General features: G+C 46.0%; 1 pseudogene; it reads right to left on the reverse strand.

Moving 5' to 3' along the window:
- Positions 1–9606: 9606 nt before the first annotated feature.
- Positions 9607–17235, reverse strand: LOC149355830 (TNF receptor-associated factor 6-like; annotated as a pseudogene).
- Between the last annotated feature and the right edge of the window lie 821 nt (positions 17236–18056).

Consider the following 18056-nt stretch of genomic DNA (forward strand, 5'->3'; position numbering starts at 1 on the left):
GTCTCACTAAAGAAGCCGACGACATCTTGGCCGCCGAGACAGCACCCGACATCGAAAAGGTGAGCGTTCTTCTCGAGCGCTTACAATTGGTGCAACGGCAGCTCAACGATGTGTACTCCGCGATCGAGCCACATATCAAAGATGACGACGCAGACGCTGAGTTTGAACAGGTCCTTGAGTATACGGACAAGATTGCCATTAGCATCTGCAGATTAAAACTCAAGACAAATCCTGAAAGCCGGAAGGAGTCAGCGACCACCTCTACGACATCCGCACATCACAAGATAAAACTTCCGAAATTGGAACTATCGAAATTCGACGGAAGAAGAAACAATTGGCAGCCATTCTGGCAGCAGTTTGAGCCAGCTATTCATACGAATCCGGACCTCTCCCCTGTTGACCGCTTTAACTACCTAAAGTGGCTGCATTCTGGAGAAGCTGAAGCCGCCATCGCCGGGCTTCAAGCTACAGCTGACTGCTATACCGACGCCATCGAAATCCTTAAGCAGCGATTCGGCGACCAAGCGGCCTTGATACAGGAACACATGCAGGGGCTCATCGATATCCGGGGTGTGATGTCTGCGGGAAAAGTACGTGACTTACGGCGGCTCTACGACGACGTGCAAGTGCGTATGCGAGGCTTGAGAGCATTAGGTGTTGGCGACGACAGTTAAAACGCGATGCTCTATACCGTCCTGCTTCGTGCACCTCCAAGAGAGCTCGTCCTCGCCTATCACCGCGCGCACGCAGAGGACCAACATGCTCCGAGTGCAACGTCATCGACAACGGCAGAAGATTGTGCCCGGTCCACGACATCCTCAGCAACAGCGACGGTCAGCCGGACACCACTCAAGTCTCTACTTCGGTTCTTCAGACTGGAGTTGGTGAGCCGCGAGAAAGCCTTCGAGCATCGACCTGACACTGCATCCGGTAAGCCAACGTGTCATTTTCACGGGCCAAAGGAAGAATCAAGAGGGAGCATTCGACCTTCCTCGGCCGCAGTTTTGCATAGCTCAGCATCAAACATCTGCTGCCCAATCTGCGGATCAAGCAATCACGGAGGGGAAGATTGCAATTCAGATCTGGATGTAAAGCAGAAGAAAGCAATTTTAACGTCCAAAGGCAGGTGGTGCTTTCGCTGCACGAAACAAGGTCATAGATCCAAGAATTGCAGAGTGAGATTGATCTGTAAGAAATGCGCACTAAGGCATGCAACCTCCATGTGCGATCCCGCCTTCATTAAGAACTCATCGAAAGGAGAGAGAGCTACCGAAAGAGCTGGAGGAGTCATCCTGCATGCTTCCGAAGCCGAGGAGAATCGCCCCAATCAAAATGTGCTAATGCCGACGGTGACCGCTTGGAACAAAGGGGCTAGGGCAACACGAATGTCTCGACTATTATTTGACAGCGGAAGCCAAAGAAGCTTCATTTCCGAAGATTGCTCGCGACAGCTCGGTTGCCGACTGCTAGGAAACGAAATACTCACTATTGGAGTTTTCGGAAGAACACAGAAGCAGCGCACATTCCGACGCGTCGAAATGCATCTACTTGGAAAAGGTGACCCCAAAACAGAATGTAAAATTGAGGCCTTGGAGGTACCTACTATATGCGACCAAGCCATACCTGGTCCCGACGAGCAGATCAGGAAGACTCTGCGCGAGCTCTCATGTCACCGGGTGACGAATTTGAGCATCCCCACACTGCCCTGATCGATGTCCTGGTCGGTTCAGATCACTTCTGGGAATTTCTAACTGGCAGGATGGAGAAATTGGACGCTCGGCTAACGGCACTCGAAACAGTGTTTGGATGGGCAGTGCAAGGCAAAACTTCATTTTCCTGTCAGGAAACGACTTGCGCTCATGCAGTCGCATTGAGAGCGACGGTTGCAGATGAACAGGTGGAGCCTGTTTTGAACCTTTTCACACCTGTCGAGCTTGAAGAACAAAGGGGAGTAAAAGCCACGAAGCCCGTCTGCGGAGAAGAAAGCGAACTCCTAGACTTGAATCGATTCAGCTCCGTAACTAACGTAAACCGAGTGACAGGTTGGATTCTGCGGTTTGTAAATAACCTGCAAACAAGACAAAGACATACGGGACCCCTAACGGCTCTTGATTTGGAACGTGCACAACTTTATTGGCTGAAGCAGGCACAGAAATCGACATTCAGTACAGAGCTGCAGCGCGTAGCCAAAGAAGACAGGACGCCGCGTGATTCAACCCTCAACGACTTCGTTTTACGGAGAGATGACAACGGGTTGCTACGGATACGCAATCACCCCTGTTCAGCGGACAAGGACTACGACGAGCGGCAACCTATCGTCCTACCGAAGCAGTACCGATACACTGTCTTGTTAGTGCATCAGGCTCACAAGAAGTTGTTGCATGCAGGAGTGCGGGACACGCACGTCCAACTGCGCGAAGGGTTTTGGATAGTGCGTGGCCGGCATTTGGTGAAAGGTGTAGTGCGCTCCTGTGTTGTGTGCCGGCGGCTGAGTGCCACCCGCGTCGAATTGGACACGGACCAACTCCCCCCCGACAGAACTTCTCAAGCAAAGCCTTTCGAAGTCATCGGAGTGGATTTTGCGTGCCCACTCCTCGTGAAAGAGGGTTCAAGTGTAGTTAAATCCTACATTGTTCTGTTCACTTGTGCTGTGACGCGTGCTGTGCATTTAGAACTGGTGAAGGACATGAACACGAAGCCTGGGGACATTGTTTTGGTCCGCGAAAGCTTTCCTCGCCTCCTGTGGAAAAGCGGAGTCGTTGTAACGTGTGTTCCACGGACGCGACGGAAAGATAAGGTCTTGCGAAGTCCGGCTGCCGAAGGGCAAAGTAGTTAGACGGCCTGTACAGCTATGTACCCGACTGAGCTGTCAGAAGCGTAGAATGAGTCGTTGACCCATTCGGCGGGGGAGTGTTGCGACCTTCCGTCGCGACGGTCAAGGACGGGCTCACCCTACCGCCCATTAGTGTTTTTTTGTGTGTGCCATCTCCCACTTGTCGTTCCCCGCCACATGTCCTTCTGGCCCTGGGAGCGTCTGGGGGGGCGTTTGGAGGCTCGCGCTCTGGTCTTCCGAAGTAATCAGTTAGGAGCCGTGCCGGCTCACCCAAAGCGGAAGCTCTCTGTGTGAGCGCGGGCGCCGATGCCCCCTCAAAGGTGCCGCGGTTGGAAGGGGCTTTGGACAGCGTGGGGAGAGCGAGAGGCAGTTGTACTCCGGACGCCGAACGACGAGCAGCTAGCTTCGCTGACTGCTCGAGCGTTCCGAGAGATGTGTAGTTGCTTGCATTTGATTCTTTGTATTTAACATGTTAATAAATTCACCGAGTTAAGTTTCAACGACTGGATCAAGTCTGATCATTTGTGATTAGGCCAACGAATAGCGGCAGCTACGCATAGTTACAACATAGAGACCACTGAAAATCATTTCCATATGAGTGCATCGGTGTGCGTAATCTTCTGGCGTTATTATAACAAAGTCGTGAAACTCCCTAGCAACTTAGCTCCTTCTGTGGTAGGCTAAAGAACCATATAAGAAAATTTCCTCTAACCAGCACTTTAATTGCTAGTAAACATAATTCAGCACTGGCATTTTACTGCGGTGCGGCACTTGAGCGGATAAAAGCACCCGTGAGTCGCCGGCTTATTCTGGCTGCTCGGCACGAATAGCTTCAAATGATAAAATATTGCAGCTAAGTAATGGTACTGACCTCAGAGTAAACCGCTGTCTTTCTCCGTATCAGGGGCGCTATGCTGGAAGGCCCGAGGTTGCTCAAACTCGGAATCTTCCCGAGCTCTGGCGACGCCCTCAGATGAGTGAACTAATGGTAGCAAGACAAAATCCCACCCTCGTCACGCCTCCAGCTTCATTGGGTTATCTGGATATATTCCGTGCTTTATCATCACATCGGCGCCACCTCATGGGCTTCTTGGGCGGTCTACAAAGAACAGGTCACGTGAGCCAACCGCCGGTGCACTTTTCATTTGTGTGTCGCTCCACCAAGTGCATTGCGTGTGCAATTAAAGAAACGAGGTTTGTTGAATTTTATAATGCACTTAGTACACCTTTATAAGCATTTTATACTCTGCAAGATTTGGATTTAAAGCGCTTTAGAGTGATTCATGCATTATTAAATTTTGCTTTGTACCGCGAGGGAACGCTACCAACGCTACGGCCCCGTCATCAGCTGACTGCCAATGGCGACGAGGTACATGTGCAACGCTGTGAAGGCTACGCAAGTAGTCCGCAAAAAAAAATAAAGAGAGGTGTATCGCTCCGCACTGTTCTGTGGCCGTGTGGTCCAACGCGTCGCTCCTGCGAGCCAGGCAATGGGTGTGCGTGGGTTCTAATCCCGCATGGTGAAACTTTTTTTTTCGCAAATTTTTTTTTTTTCATCGCAAGTTGAATTTCGTGTGACTTGAATGAGAAAACTCGTTTTGTTCAGAATCGCTTGAATATTATGCCGCGTTCTGAAATGAATTGCATGCATCTGTTCATTTGATGCATACCGCGTTAATGTGAGCTGTCCGAAATTCGTTGTCAGTGAGCTCGCACCGGCTTTTGGTCAGCAGTGCCGGTTTTCTTCCCTATTCTGCAGCATTGTGACTATAATTTTTAGATGCAAGCGAGAGGTTTGTGCGGAAGATGACATTCATTCGTCGGGCTTAATTATTAGCACAGTGGTGAGTGATCTGCAGTGGCCCGATTAACAAGTGGCCGTCTGCAACTTTCGATTTCGCCGTTGCCGAGGAGCCCACTTTTTCGTGGGCCTCTCTTAAGGTACCTGGCATGTTATGAATTGTTCTGTGCAACCGGTTAGCGGCTGATCCAGTCTGCGCCGAAAGAGTCTGGGAGCGACTTTGGCACTGTGCTGTAGAGTAGCCCAAAGGACTTGGCGAGAACAATTATTTTTTACTGATCGCAAAGTTCAGTAGCAAGATGTCTGTTAATTTAAAATGCTGGTTTATCATGCAGGAGCCCAGAAAACAAGTTCTAGACTTCTTAATCGCCTATTTTCTCACTCTAAATGTGTCACATTATTGTGCATATCTGCAATTCTTTGGACATAACTTGGATAGCTTGCATGGCGCCTTGAAGGTAACATTAGCCTGGAATTTAGCCGCAATTCTCTTCAGATTACGCGACACGCGGTGCACGTAAGGCATGACAGCGAACCTTTTGCTCATTTGTTCCTTCGTGCGCCTTTGCAAGGGTGTTTTTATCTTCTGTATCAGCGTTTCCGCCACAGCTACGATCACTTCAGCGGGGTAGCCAGAACTACCTAAACGCTCCACTCGGGTGTGTAAACTTTCTTCTGTTTTATGGTGAAAAGACTTCAAGAGCGCTGCACGAAGACATGATGTAGCTATCCCTCTTGACTAACTTGGAGTGAGCTGAGTCAAAGGGAACTTGAACTACCAACAGGCCCCAATTTCTACTCTGCTGAAGCAGCGTTAAGACGGCAGATATTTTTTTAGCATCCATCGATCTAGTTTCTTCGCGAAGGCAGCAAACTTAACAATACGACAGAACTTATCCCGTTACACAGTGAATTTCGCTGACTGCGAGTCATTTATGTCCTAGTACCGAACATTATCGGTACAGAATGTTACCGGTAATACAGAATCTGCTCCTATGGGGCAGAAACGCAGAAGCTAACGAACGACATCCCTCTTAAACAGAGGATATAGCGCAGTAAGCAAAGAAAATGATGTAACGATAAGGAACACGAAGGTGGCAGATTGGATCAGGGAATAAACGCGGGTTTATGACATCTGAGGAGAAATCAATTTTTCGGGCTTGGACCACAATTATGCGCTAAGTTTTGATGGACAGGTGATAGGCATTATCATGGTGTACACCGTGGACATTATTCAAGAGCAGAGAACACTAGTAGCATATTTTTTCACCTAACTTGAGTTGGGAAACTTACATCGACTATCTCTGCAAAAACTTCCACGGTGGCTGCACTTCCACGATGTCGCGATGTGGACAGTGACTAATGCGGAGAAATTTATCATACTACAAAAAAGAATGGTTCGTCTGAATGGCAAACTTGAAAGGCCATGTCCCCTAACACAAATTTACGAAACATAACATTATTCGCGTGGACAATTTATATGAGTGCCGTCTTCTGGAAGCAATGCATTTTTTCCACCAATCAAAGAAATTATCAACTTCAGCATCCTTAGAACTGCGCCAAATTCCTGTCAACACAAGAAAGCTGCATACATGGACAACACCCCATTTTCGTAACTACAAATTGGAATCTTTACCTGATAACCTGCCCGGCACTTTGAATACCTTTAACACTGCTGGCTACACCAGAAAAAAACTTAACTATTTTGTAAAACTATGAATGAATATGTGTCGTTTTGCTTTCGATTGTCAATGCATTATTTGTGAACGTATTGCGTTATTTTTGCGCAAATGGTTGTAATGTTTCTTCCAATAACGTGACGCGTTTAGTACAGCAATCTACTATTTACAACGTTGTTACTATTGTATGCAAAATGCTTGTTATGCTTGTTTTTCTCCGTTATGTTTCTTCTTTGATGCATATGACGAATTTTCACTATTTTTTGTAAGCATTCATGGTTCCATTTTATTATTACGTTTGCTATATGAGCTGTCACTTGTAACGGTTGCCTGGACTTAGTTAAGCAGCTCTCAGCGTTTATCCAGGAAGCCCCCGGCAAAAGCTAGAAATTAACTGAATTGAGCTGAATTTACATGGACTTCGGCAGGGCATGTAATGCGAAGGCAAGATTATCGATGGTACTTAAGACTAACGGAGTGGATTTCAAGAGACCAGAATCAGATTTAAGGCAGAAGTAGGGGGGTGCAGCAGAAAGATGGGCGGGCGGATGAGATTAAGAAGCTTGCGGGGGATACAGTGGCTGCAGCAGGCAAAGGAGAAGGTTAATTGGAGAGACATGCGACAGGGCTTTTTCCTGCAGTGGGCGTAGTCAGAGTAATGATGACATTACAAGAAGTTCAGGAAGTTCAGAAGTTCAGTTCTAGTCGCAGCCATTACCTGTTCATCAAGATTCCACCAAGAGTTAACGCAGCTAACGTGAGAAAATTAAACCTCATGTTATATCCATAGCCCCACCCCTTATTTAATACACCTGAATAGGGGTCTTGAAAATAAACCGAACTGAACTGAACAGATTACTGCCGTCCTTTTGAAAATAAGTATGCCCCCACCTCTCTTTCCAGCATCTTTTCGGGAGGGCACTCGGTCCAGATGACGTGTGCGTCCAAGAAATGCTGCTCATCCAGAGGGCACACCCGCTCCCCGTCTCCGCTGCACTGGTCGTAGGAGGACAGGCACAACAGGTGCATGCAGGGGAACAGTGCGGTCATCCTGCACACCAATCCACAGGCGCGGCATATACTGTTCTGCGGAATGGTTTGAATGAAGCGCAGGGGTCTCCAGTCCAGGTCAGCGGCGAAGCCTACCAACGTGCACTGCTGGCCTCGAGCAGACATCGTTCACGCCGTCTGCTGCAGCTGCTCAGAAATTTATGAAAACGGCGATTACCGCCCCTGCAAAGGCGTGGTTTCATCTTTCCTTTCCTTTTTTTTTTACCGGTGTCCATGGCTACAATCAGGGTTTTTCATCTCTCACATCACGGTCGTCGCTTGACTCAGCGCGCGTCAGTCGAGCGGCTTTCTGTCTTCGACCGTTATCAACTTTGTGGCTCAGGCGTACTTGGTTGATTGGTGTTCAAAACGTCCCACAGTGACTCAGGCTGTGAATGACGCCGCAGTGAACGGCTTCGTAAATTTTGACGAACTGCGGTTCTTTAACACGCACCGAAATCGCACAATACACGGGCCTCTAGAATTTCGCCTCCATCGAAATTCGGCCTTAGCGGTCCGGTTTCGGTGGAGATGGAATTCTAAAGGCCCGTGTACTGTGCGATCCCAGCGCCCTTAAAAGAACCATCCACAACTCTTCGAGCGGTGTCCCGTTCCCTAACCAAATCATTTCGTACTCGGACCACAGATTCTCTATTTTGTGTTTACCTGAAGAAATTTGAGGGCGAGTAGCTGTCCAGTGGACACCGTCCTGGATAAGTGGTGATGTAATCAGCAGATTCGTGACGTCAACAAATATAAAGAAGGAAAAGAATTTAGAGGTGTAGAAGAAAGAGGTAAGAAGCGCCGGCTGAGGCAGGATCCCTCCGTTAGGCTTCGAGGTCAAGACGATAATGATCGTCGCTGTATAGCTGCGAAGGAGCTAGAGGGAAGCACCTCGACCAACAGGCATATTGCTCATCTAATGTAAAAACACCTCAAAACGGAAATCAGAGAAAGAACTTAGGTCCCTGTGGCAGCACGTCGGTGATTTAACTGGGCCAAGCCGTAGCTTAACCGGCCACATTTCTTTTAAAAACACTGGGTTTCTTCATGAGTCAATCTAGCGTACTTCTGTCTAAACTACATGCTGTATGTTAGCACTAATGAAATGCAAAGTCGAGGAACTTTCTAAACACCACGCGTGTTTGATGGCCTCTCATTCTCCGCGCTGCAGCTCTTATTTGAAGCAAGGGCGGCAGATGAAGAAAGTAAGCCTACATTGCCATTTCAAGTTAAACTTGAAAAACGAACACTGCTGCACAATTGAGTTTCAAGCTTTATTAATGCGAGAGCATTACATTACTCTTTCGCGTCAGCAATAAGTGCCCGCAATTTTTTCCGCATGATTACATTGCTCTTTCAAGACAAACATGTGAAAGTGTGACTGTGACAGATAGTGAGCGGTAAAATGTTGCCGTGAGAGAAAGTTTTGTAGATGACGAGCAATTAGTCCATTTATTACAAGCGAAAAAACGTGAAAAAAGCGGGTCAGAACAGCCATGGACGACGATACTGTGCATGGACGTCAGAACAGTCATGGACGTCGATATAGCGTGTGGGCGTTTTGCTTTCGCATTGCTCCAATGCGTGCGACACAGTGATCTCAAAGTTTTTCAAACCTATTGCTCTTCTAAATGAAAACAAGACAAACGAGCATGTAAAAAGCTGTAGCATAAACTCATGGCCACAACGACTTGAGGGCGATTCTTGTACACGAGAGCAAACAAGCATGTACTCCCACCAATTAAATCAAATATTAAGATAAAGGCATTATTTCTCTCTTGTTCGTCATGATCCGTGTCTGTGTCAAAGCGAGTATCCGAGATGATCAGACAACGCGAACAAATCGATGCGTTGCCATTCCTGTTAAACACGCGGCCCCCTTCGTTAGTTCTCCTCAATCAAGGCAGCACTGTTTCCTGCTTCGGCATGCAATCCCGGGGAACGTTGAAAGAAGGTCGCTCCTCTTAAATGTGCAAGGTGGAAGGCAAGCTTAAACTGGTATCATCTGAACATCCATACATATTTACACTAAGTTTGTCCATCCTTTGTATATGTCGACAACCCTGCTTAGAGGAGAAAAAAAATGCTGTTGAAGTTGCAATCTCATGCAGGCTATCCAAGAAAAAACATGAGCGGCTATGATTTTCATGCGACAGACTCTGCATACTGTTGTAATCAGTCGAGCTTTGCTAATATTATCAAAGGCTAAGGTCTCTCTATAGCTGCCAGTTCTCGCGGAAAGGACTCCAGCATTGAACTAACTAAGACTGTAGAACCTTGCTGATCAGTTTAAAAGACAGGCAGTTAAACTGGATATCGTTGAGGCCTCTGTCCTTATTGGAGTGTAACTCAAATCAGCAGCTCCCACTTCACGCGAAGCCAGTCGTGGTGCACATAGCCGTCACGGGTAAGGTCCTCTAGCTTCAAGGAAGTCGGAAACCAAGTCAGCTCATTGCTTGAATTCGTAGGCCTTTCAAGGTTTCCGAACGGGCCCGGTGTAACAATGTTTATGTATTTTGCCCCGGACATCGGATGCACGACGCTCAGCTTAATGTTGTACGCAAATGGCCACCTTAACTGAATCGTCCATGTCACCCTTGTGCAGCTGGACAGCCGGGTATAACATCACTGAATCACCTTCTTTCTCGAACCATACTCCGGGTGATATGCAGTAGCCGCGGAGGTATACCTTCCAACCGTCATAGTCAGCAGAGCCGGTTCTCAAAGTGGCTTCTTTGAGGGCTTCCACACCTCTGACAAAAAAGACGCAGTGGTCCACGTGCAGGCCAGAAATCCAGAACTGTTCTTTGGTCCAGAGCAATGTCTTCTCACTCCTTTCCGTGCATGCGTCGACGGCGTCAGCAATCTGCACCAGCCTGTCAGCTTTCAGACTGGTCGAAATCGAAAGGTCCTTTTTCAGTCTTTCGGTTACTGCGTTTATAGAGCTGGCAAGATTTTCTGTTTGCTCCTTTCTTCCTTCCAGAGATTCCTTCATTTGCTCATTACAAGCCACGACTTCGCGCACTCTGTCCGCGAAACTGCCCAAACTTTCTTTCATTAGCTCCGGCAATCCTTTCAAGCTTTCATTTAAAGCGATCAATTCTTGCCTCAGCGTTTCTTTGAAGGCGTTCACGCTGTGGCAAGTTTCGTTGAATTTGTTTTCACGTGAACTCCTGTCAACAGGGAATCGCTCGAAGAATGGTCTCATTTCACATCCCTGCTGTTTCAATACTCTATTGAAGGAAGACAAAATCCCCTTTTCGATCCTCAAAGTGGAGTTCCCATAGCATTCCGACGTGAAGGGTGTCTCCAGGGCACGACACTCTGATCTCAGGTGCGTACCCACGTCTCTGCGGACAACGGTGGCCGAGCACTTGGGGCAGGAGACCGAGTGGTGACCACACACCCGTTGGAAATGCTGCCACATCTCTGAAGGGGCCATTACGTCCACGCAGCCATTTTCTTGGTTCCAGCATTTCATCTACAAATACCAGATAACAGTTACTGTGGAGCCATCCTACAGAATAACCATTCATGCACTCAGCGTCTTGATTTATTTATTTATTTATTTATTTATTTATTTATTTATTTATTTATTTATTTATTTATTTATTTATTTATTATACTCTCAGGGTACAAATGTACATTATAGAGGGGAGGGGCGGATGCAGAGGCATACACAATTTACACAAAAAAGTTATTAGTAAAAAATATACACAATCTCTGTAAAGCCAGTAGAAAAACGAAAGTAAGCATACAAAAAGAATGAAAAAGAACAAAGGTACAAAGAGTAAACTACGACATCAGTAACGGTGTTAATAAATACAGAAAAATATGGCAAGGAAAACAAATAATAAACAAGGAATGCAGTTCCTAATAAACAAACAGTCGTATTGGGAATATGAACACCATCTATGAACGCCATGATGATGATATGAGCACTAGCTATGAAAAGAAACTGTGTAATGCTGATTTAAAGTTCTCAATTTCAGATATACTTGTCAGTGATGCTGGTAGGTTATTCCAGTCATTGCTTGTCCGAGGAATAAACGAGTATGAATATGCAAGCGTATTTGAGTGTGGAATATGTACCTTTTTGTGTGGTCACGGCGAGTTGAAATGCATGGCGGTGGTTGAACTCAAAGATAGCGCAAGGTTGTGTTATGATGGTATATTTTATGAAAGAGAGACAGGCGAGATAGCTTTCTTCGTGTCGATAAAAGTGGTAGTTGTAAGTAGGTTTTCATATTAGTAACACTAGCGGTCCTTTGGTAGTTGTTTAAGATAAACTGGGCTGAGCGATTTTGTATTGCCTCAAGAGAATGTATGAGTGTTACGTGACCGGGATCCCAGACAGATGACGCGTATTCAAGTTGTGGACGAATGTAAGTTGTGTACAATAGTAATTTTAATGATGATGGTGTGAGGCGGAAATTACGGCGTATATTTCCAAGGGTGCTACTGGCTTTAGAAGTGATGTAATTGACATGCGATTTCCAAGATAGATTATTGGTAATGAGAACTCCCAGATACCGGTATGATGTCACCGATTCTAATGAGACGTTATTAAGCATATATGTGGGACTTATATGGTTAGTGCGGAATACCCTCATTGATTTGCATTTGTTAATATTTAATTCCATGCACCATGTATTACACCATTCTACAATATTATTGAGGTCATTCTGAATTAATAAAGCATCTGAAGCATCAGTTAGTTTACGGTATAACACACAGTCGTCTGGAAAAAGACAAATTTTGGAAGAAACGTGAGAAGGTAAGTCATTCATATAAATCAGGAATAAGAGAGGACCTAGAACCGACCCTTGCGGAACGCCGGATTGAACTGGGGCCGAGGGTGAGTTCACTTCATTAGTGGTTACAAACTGATCGCGGGATGCGAGGAAAGCATTAATCCAGTCAATTATTGCAGGGTCTATGTTTAGGAAGCTTAGTTTATGAAGAAGTAGTGTATGGTTAACTTTGTCAAGAGCTTTCGAGAAATCGAGGAATATGCAATCAATTGAAAAACCACAGTCTAGATAGGCATGCAAATCATTAGTGAAAGAGACTAGCTGAGTTTCACAGGAGAAATTTTTACGGAATCCATGCTGCACACTGGAAAAAAAGTTGTAGAAACTTAACTAGATGCGTGTATATAATGTGTTCCATAATTTTACATGGTACGGATGTAAGGGAAATGGGCCTGTAGTTGAGCGGATTATGTGTTGGACCTGACTTGTGGATGGGGATTACTTTTCCAGTTTTCCAATCATGAGGTATACTGCCAGAGTTATACGACTGAGAAAAAATGCACTGTAGTATTATTTAACAGTATTCCACGGTATGTTGCAAAAATTTAACATTGATCTCGTCGACTCCACAAGATAATTTGGGTTTTAATTTGTTTATTATGGCTTTGATGCCAGTTGCTTCAAATATTATGGGTTCCATGAGGTGATAATTGGTAGTATTTATAGCTGGCATCTGATTGGTAAGCACAGGGCATGAAAATGACTGAACGAATGTGTCAGTGCGTTCGTGCACTGCTAAACGCACACTCAGAGGGAACCTTTTTTGTTTTGTTGTATCCTGTTTGGCTTATGGCGCATAAGAAACTACGGCTATAGGGTTTGCAATGTCTGTTGTCTGGTATATACTGCATTATCAGAATGTATTCTTAATTTGCTCCGTTAGCTTCACATAGTAGTCTCAAAACAATGGACAAATAAAAAAGGGCATTTTTATCTAAAAGGAATGTTACGTGAAAAAGAATGTGGTCATTTTAAAATCAATTTAAACTTGTTCCTCGAGTTTTTCAAGTTTTATGCATACAAATAACACGTTGGTTACAGTGAGATTGTTTCCGCATACAGGGCACGTGTGTCACTAATATTTTACACAATTTTTATATACGGGCTTTTTGAGTTCGAAGAGCACTTTTTTCGGTATAGCATTGTCAGTGGTGTAGTTCATCAGTATACCGGTAAGACGTGCTAACTAGCGGGCTTGCTCACTAATATTGAACCGTTAACTTTTTAACTATTACTGCTAGGTTCCTTCACTACTGAAAAGCATCTAGATTACCGTAAGTAATATCCACAGCAGTTTTTAGAGTTCTGAAACCGCGGTTACTCTCGGCGCTGCGTCCAACAAACTCTGGCTACATCGCGCCAAAATACATACTCTTTCGAGAACCTTGAAGAGAAAGCAACCTCTACAGTGCATGTAACTCGTCGAAATAGCCAGAATGCCGTAGCTTCCCTAAACAGTGGCGCCATCTAGTGTCAAGACGTCAAAGCACATCAACGCGCTGGGTCGAATTCAACCCCCCCCCTCCCCTTCCCCTCCGTAATTATGGATGATAGCACAGGTGGGTGCATTACGAGCCTTTTTTTTCCTGAAAAGAAGCAAAACTATCTCAATAGAATAAAATATAAAACCTGACTAAAAGTAAGAGAACTCCATCGCCAGATGATGTTACTAAGAGGAAGACACTCTGCATTTCCTTAGGCCTAAGAGCGGGAACATATCCCATTTCCTGAATAAACAGGGGCTTGTCGCTCATACCTCTACGTGCGGGTGAGAGTGCGCGAAGTAAAAGCGAAGAGCAAGTATCTCGAGCGAGCTACCGAGTCGAAGAATGCAGCGGTGACAAGTATTCTTCCAAAGTGGGCGAGCAGGGCGATGCCATCTTATCAGCGCATCCCGTAACGTGCGCGTAGCGCGCGCGCTACGGCTTTTAGCGTGCGTACGCCCGTAATGCGCGACGAGATACGAAGCGTTCTTGGCATGCGCATTCGTTACCCGCAAAGGCGCTCACTGCGTACGCTCAAGTTAAAGAGTCCATTTGCAGCGAGCCAAGATGATTATCGGCGCGACTTGTTGAAGTTAAAAAAAAACCAGGCCGCCCGGCGCACTCGGGTGCATGAAACCCGATACCACGCAGCTGCCAAAGTTCCACCTCTACATGGCTCAATGTACCTCCGCATGAGGAGAGCGCCCTCGCCCTCCTGCACAAGCTGCCGCAGCAAGTTGCGATCGGCTGCGTCGACCGTCTGCGTTAGGATCGCACTCACGGTCAAACCAAGCCAGGCACGTCCTAAAGACCCGATTAGACTTCGTTACGGATTGCTTTCGCAATAAAACTATTACGGCGATACTTGGGAAACTTAACAACATACTTCGACGAATAGTTTGGTTTATTGGTTTATTGTAGTTTAACGTCCCAAAGCGACTAAGGCTATGAGAGACGCCGTAGTGGAGGGCTCCGGAAATTTCGACCACCTGGGGTTCTTTTACGTGCACTGACATCGCACAGTACACGGGCCTCTAGAATTTCTCCTCCAAAGAAATTCTAGCTGCCGCGGCCGGGATCGAACCCGCGTCTTTCGGGTCAGCAGCCGAGCACCATAACCGCTGAGCCACCGCGGCGGCACTTCGACGAATAGGTGAACTGGACTAGAAAGTCGTTCCCGAATGAGCGAAGGCATCACTGCGGTGCCGTGCACGCCCTGATGTTGCCGAAGTTTTGCGCCTCAAGATTGATTATGAGCGCTTTAATTTTGCATCAACAGCGTTTATATGCGCCTTCCTTTCTTGACATTGTTTATTGTTGTTCTAGTCTACCAAAATGGAGATCATCATGAAATTAGTGCAAGCCATTCAAACTTCTTTATTTCTTCGACAATTTGCAATGCAGGAAAACCACCTTTGGTTGGTGTCTGTCCACACAAAAGCCGCTATCCCAAGCCAACAATGGATATATCTTGAGCTTGTACTACACCCCTTCATTTCGATAAAAAAAAAGGGGGGGGGGGACCTGTGCTGCAGAATGGCTGGCACGGTATTCTTTCCTCGTGATGCTTGACAAAGATAAGAGCACAGAATGCGCGTCGAAAGTGTACTCCCCCTTGACGGTGGCATGATAGATTATGAACGTGAATCATTTAACCTTTATCCGTGGGGCCCCCCTAACAGGTGTTTGGATTTAAAAAATGGAATTATTGGTTTTATTCGCTTTTAGCTTAGCTGAACTGGTGACAATTGGGACATGTTTTGTGCTATTTATCTTCCCTTCATGGCAATAGCTGGATCTCTGCCTGGGCGCCACTGCGGCGTATTCTGCCTTTGCACACATCACATTCTTTACTATTCACTGCAAAGATCGATGCCTGTTGTTTGTTCAGTACACCAGAACAATAGCAGTGACAAGCATTGAAATGAATGACACGGAATGAACCAAAAAATCTACCGGTCGCAATGAAAATTCCCCTAATAGCGGCCTCGCCTTTCCGCACTGTTCTATTCCGGGCGTTCCCGGGAAGACTTAATTTTAAAAAAAAATGTGCATCTTGAGTTTTAAGTACGGCTTTCGCGGTATAGTATTGCCAGTGTTTGCGGACACCGGAAAGCCGATGATTTGTCTTAAGCAGTGCTCTGGCTAACTATTTTCGGATAATTAACTTAGTAACTATCACAGCTAGACAACTAGCTAGCGGCCTCACCTTTCCGCACTGTTCTATTCTAGGTGTTCCTGGGAAGACTCAATTTTAAAAAATGTGCTTTTTGGGGTTAAAATACGGCGCTGGCGGTATAGTGTTACCATTGTTTGCGGACACCGGAAAGCCGATGATTTCTCTTAAGTAGTACTCTAGCTAACCATTTTCGGATAATTAACTTATTAACTATCACAGCTAGACAACTGGTTGCAATCAGAGATTTGTATCCGGTCGTCTGTCCATTTCGTAACAACGTGCCGAAATAAATGCGCTTTCGAAAAGCATACAGCCAAATCAACCTTTCCAGTGCATGTAACAAGCCAAAAGAGCCAAATTTTGTGGAGCCGCAGCGCCAGGGGTAATCGCGATTTCGAAATTATGAAAACTGATATGGCTACTACTAACGACCGGCAGCCAATCTCTAATTGCAACTAGGTGCCTAACAGTACTAGTTATAAAATACTTGTTAAAAATTAGTTAAACACCTTACTACTTAAGACGATTCATTGGTTTTCTGGTGTCCGCCAAAACGAGCAATAGTATGCTGAAAAAGCCATATTTTTACCTCTAAAAGCTATTTTTTTCAAATTCAGCCCTTCCTGGAACGCCTGGTATGCATCGAGAAATGAATCGTTTTTTCGGAACATGTCTGTACCTACAGCACGACCGAGCCGGTCTATCCTGACGACTGCAAACTGGTTGGATTTATTAAAATGCTTCAGTTAACGCAAAAAGTTTGTCTTTGTGAGCGGTATGCAATCCTGAAAATTACAAGGTATGACCTAAAATTAAAACTGATGATGATGAATTTTTATGGCGGAAGGGCACCTGAGGCCAATGAACGCCAAGGCACAGGGATGTTTACTCCACTTTATGTGGGGTCAAAGACCCATTATTCGAGCATTTCACCGTAAAGAAGCCGAGCACCAGCCCTAGGGAAAGCTTGTACACATTGTATCACCTGTGGGTGCTCGCCGCCACTGGGGATCGAACCCCGAACTTCCCGCATGCGAGGCGGATGCTCAAACCATAAAACTAAAATAATTTTCCGCGTTGTTCTTGAACTTTGTTCGCCGTAAATTACCTTTCTTGTCAATATGTCGTCGGCAGGGGCTCCTTCCAGTCGACTTCTTCGTCTTGGCAGGGCTGGTCGTCGAGAGGACACACTCGCCGACCGATCTGTGCGCACTGACCGTAGCAGGACTCTCACAGCAGGTGCAAGCACGGTAGGAGTGCGGTCTTCCTGCACACTAGTCCACAGGCGCGGCACAACTCGTTCCCAGGAATCGGTTTAACCAAGCGCAGGGGCTTCCAGTCGAGTTCTGCGGCGAAGCCCATCAACGTGCAGGATATGCCTCCGGGAGACATCGTCAACTGCTCTAGAATGAGCGCGGGGTAGACTTCCCTGAACACCAAAGTATTATCTGTCCCTATGTATTGTTTTTATTTTCAGGGGTAGTCAACGCTACAATCGCGGTGTTATCGTCGGATTCACATGTCCTCGCTTCCTGGAATACGCGTATGTAATGAAAGTACGCTTATCGCGTCTTTCCGGTAAATGCGATGCCACGAAGTGTCGTATTAATTGCTGCTAAAGAATAAATTACTACCGCATGGCCATAAGTGAGAAGAAGTCTCTAAACGCACTGTAAAACCCGTACTGCTAAAGAAAAGGTTTCATAATTTAGATCGTGGAATAGCCATTTTGGTCCTTTATTATTCCTGCATACTTGACTGTCGTGTGGTACGTAGGGAATACCGCACTGGAGTAGATTGTGAGAATAATGCGCATGGAGCGGGGTTTTGATACAGGCCGTAACATCTCCCTGGATAAACATCTCGGCTTTCAGGATTCCTAGTGAAGTAATGCTGTCGCCCAAAAAGTGAGCCTTCGGCCAGTGCCGAGGACTCACATCGAGCAACGACAAGGATCCCTTTAGAGGCAAATGGTACAAGCAATATGGTTTTCTGCAATCTAAATGTCCTGCCCTGCTCCTACTGTGTCGTTTCGTTCCGTATTCCTGAATCACGAGTGCGAAATCTCAACAGTACAGGGTGAATATGATGCGGAATATGTACCGTCGGCCAAATCTTTAACTGGCGTGATTTTTGCATCTATAATTACCTTATAAAAGACTTCACTCGGCTAATCCGCTGGCATATTCAATCCTTAATTTGGCGTGTGTGGT

This window comes from Amblyomma mixtum, chromosome 3 (assembly GCF_055824585.1).
Source record: "Amblyomma mixtum isolate Tamu chromosome 3, ASM5582458v1, whole genome shotgun sequence".
Lineage (NCBI taxonomy): Eukaryota > Metazoa > Arthropoda > Arachnida > Ixodida > Ixodidae > Amblyomma > Amblyomma mixtum.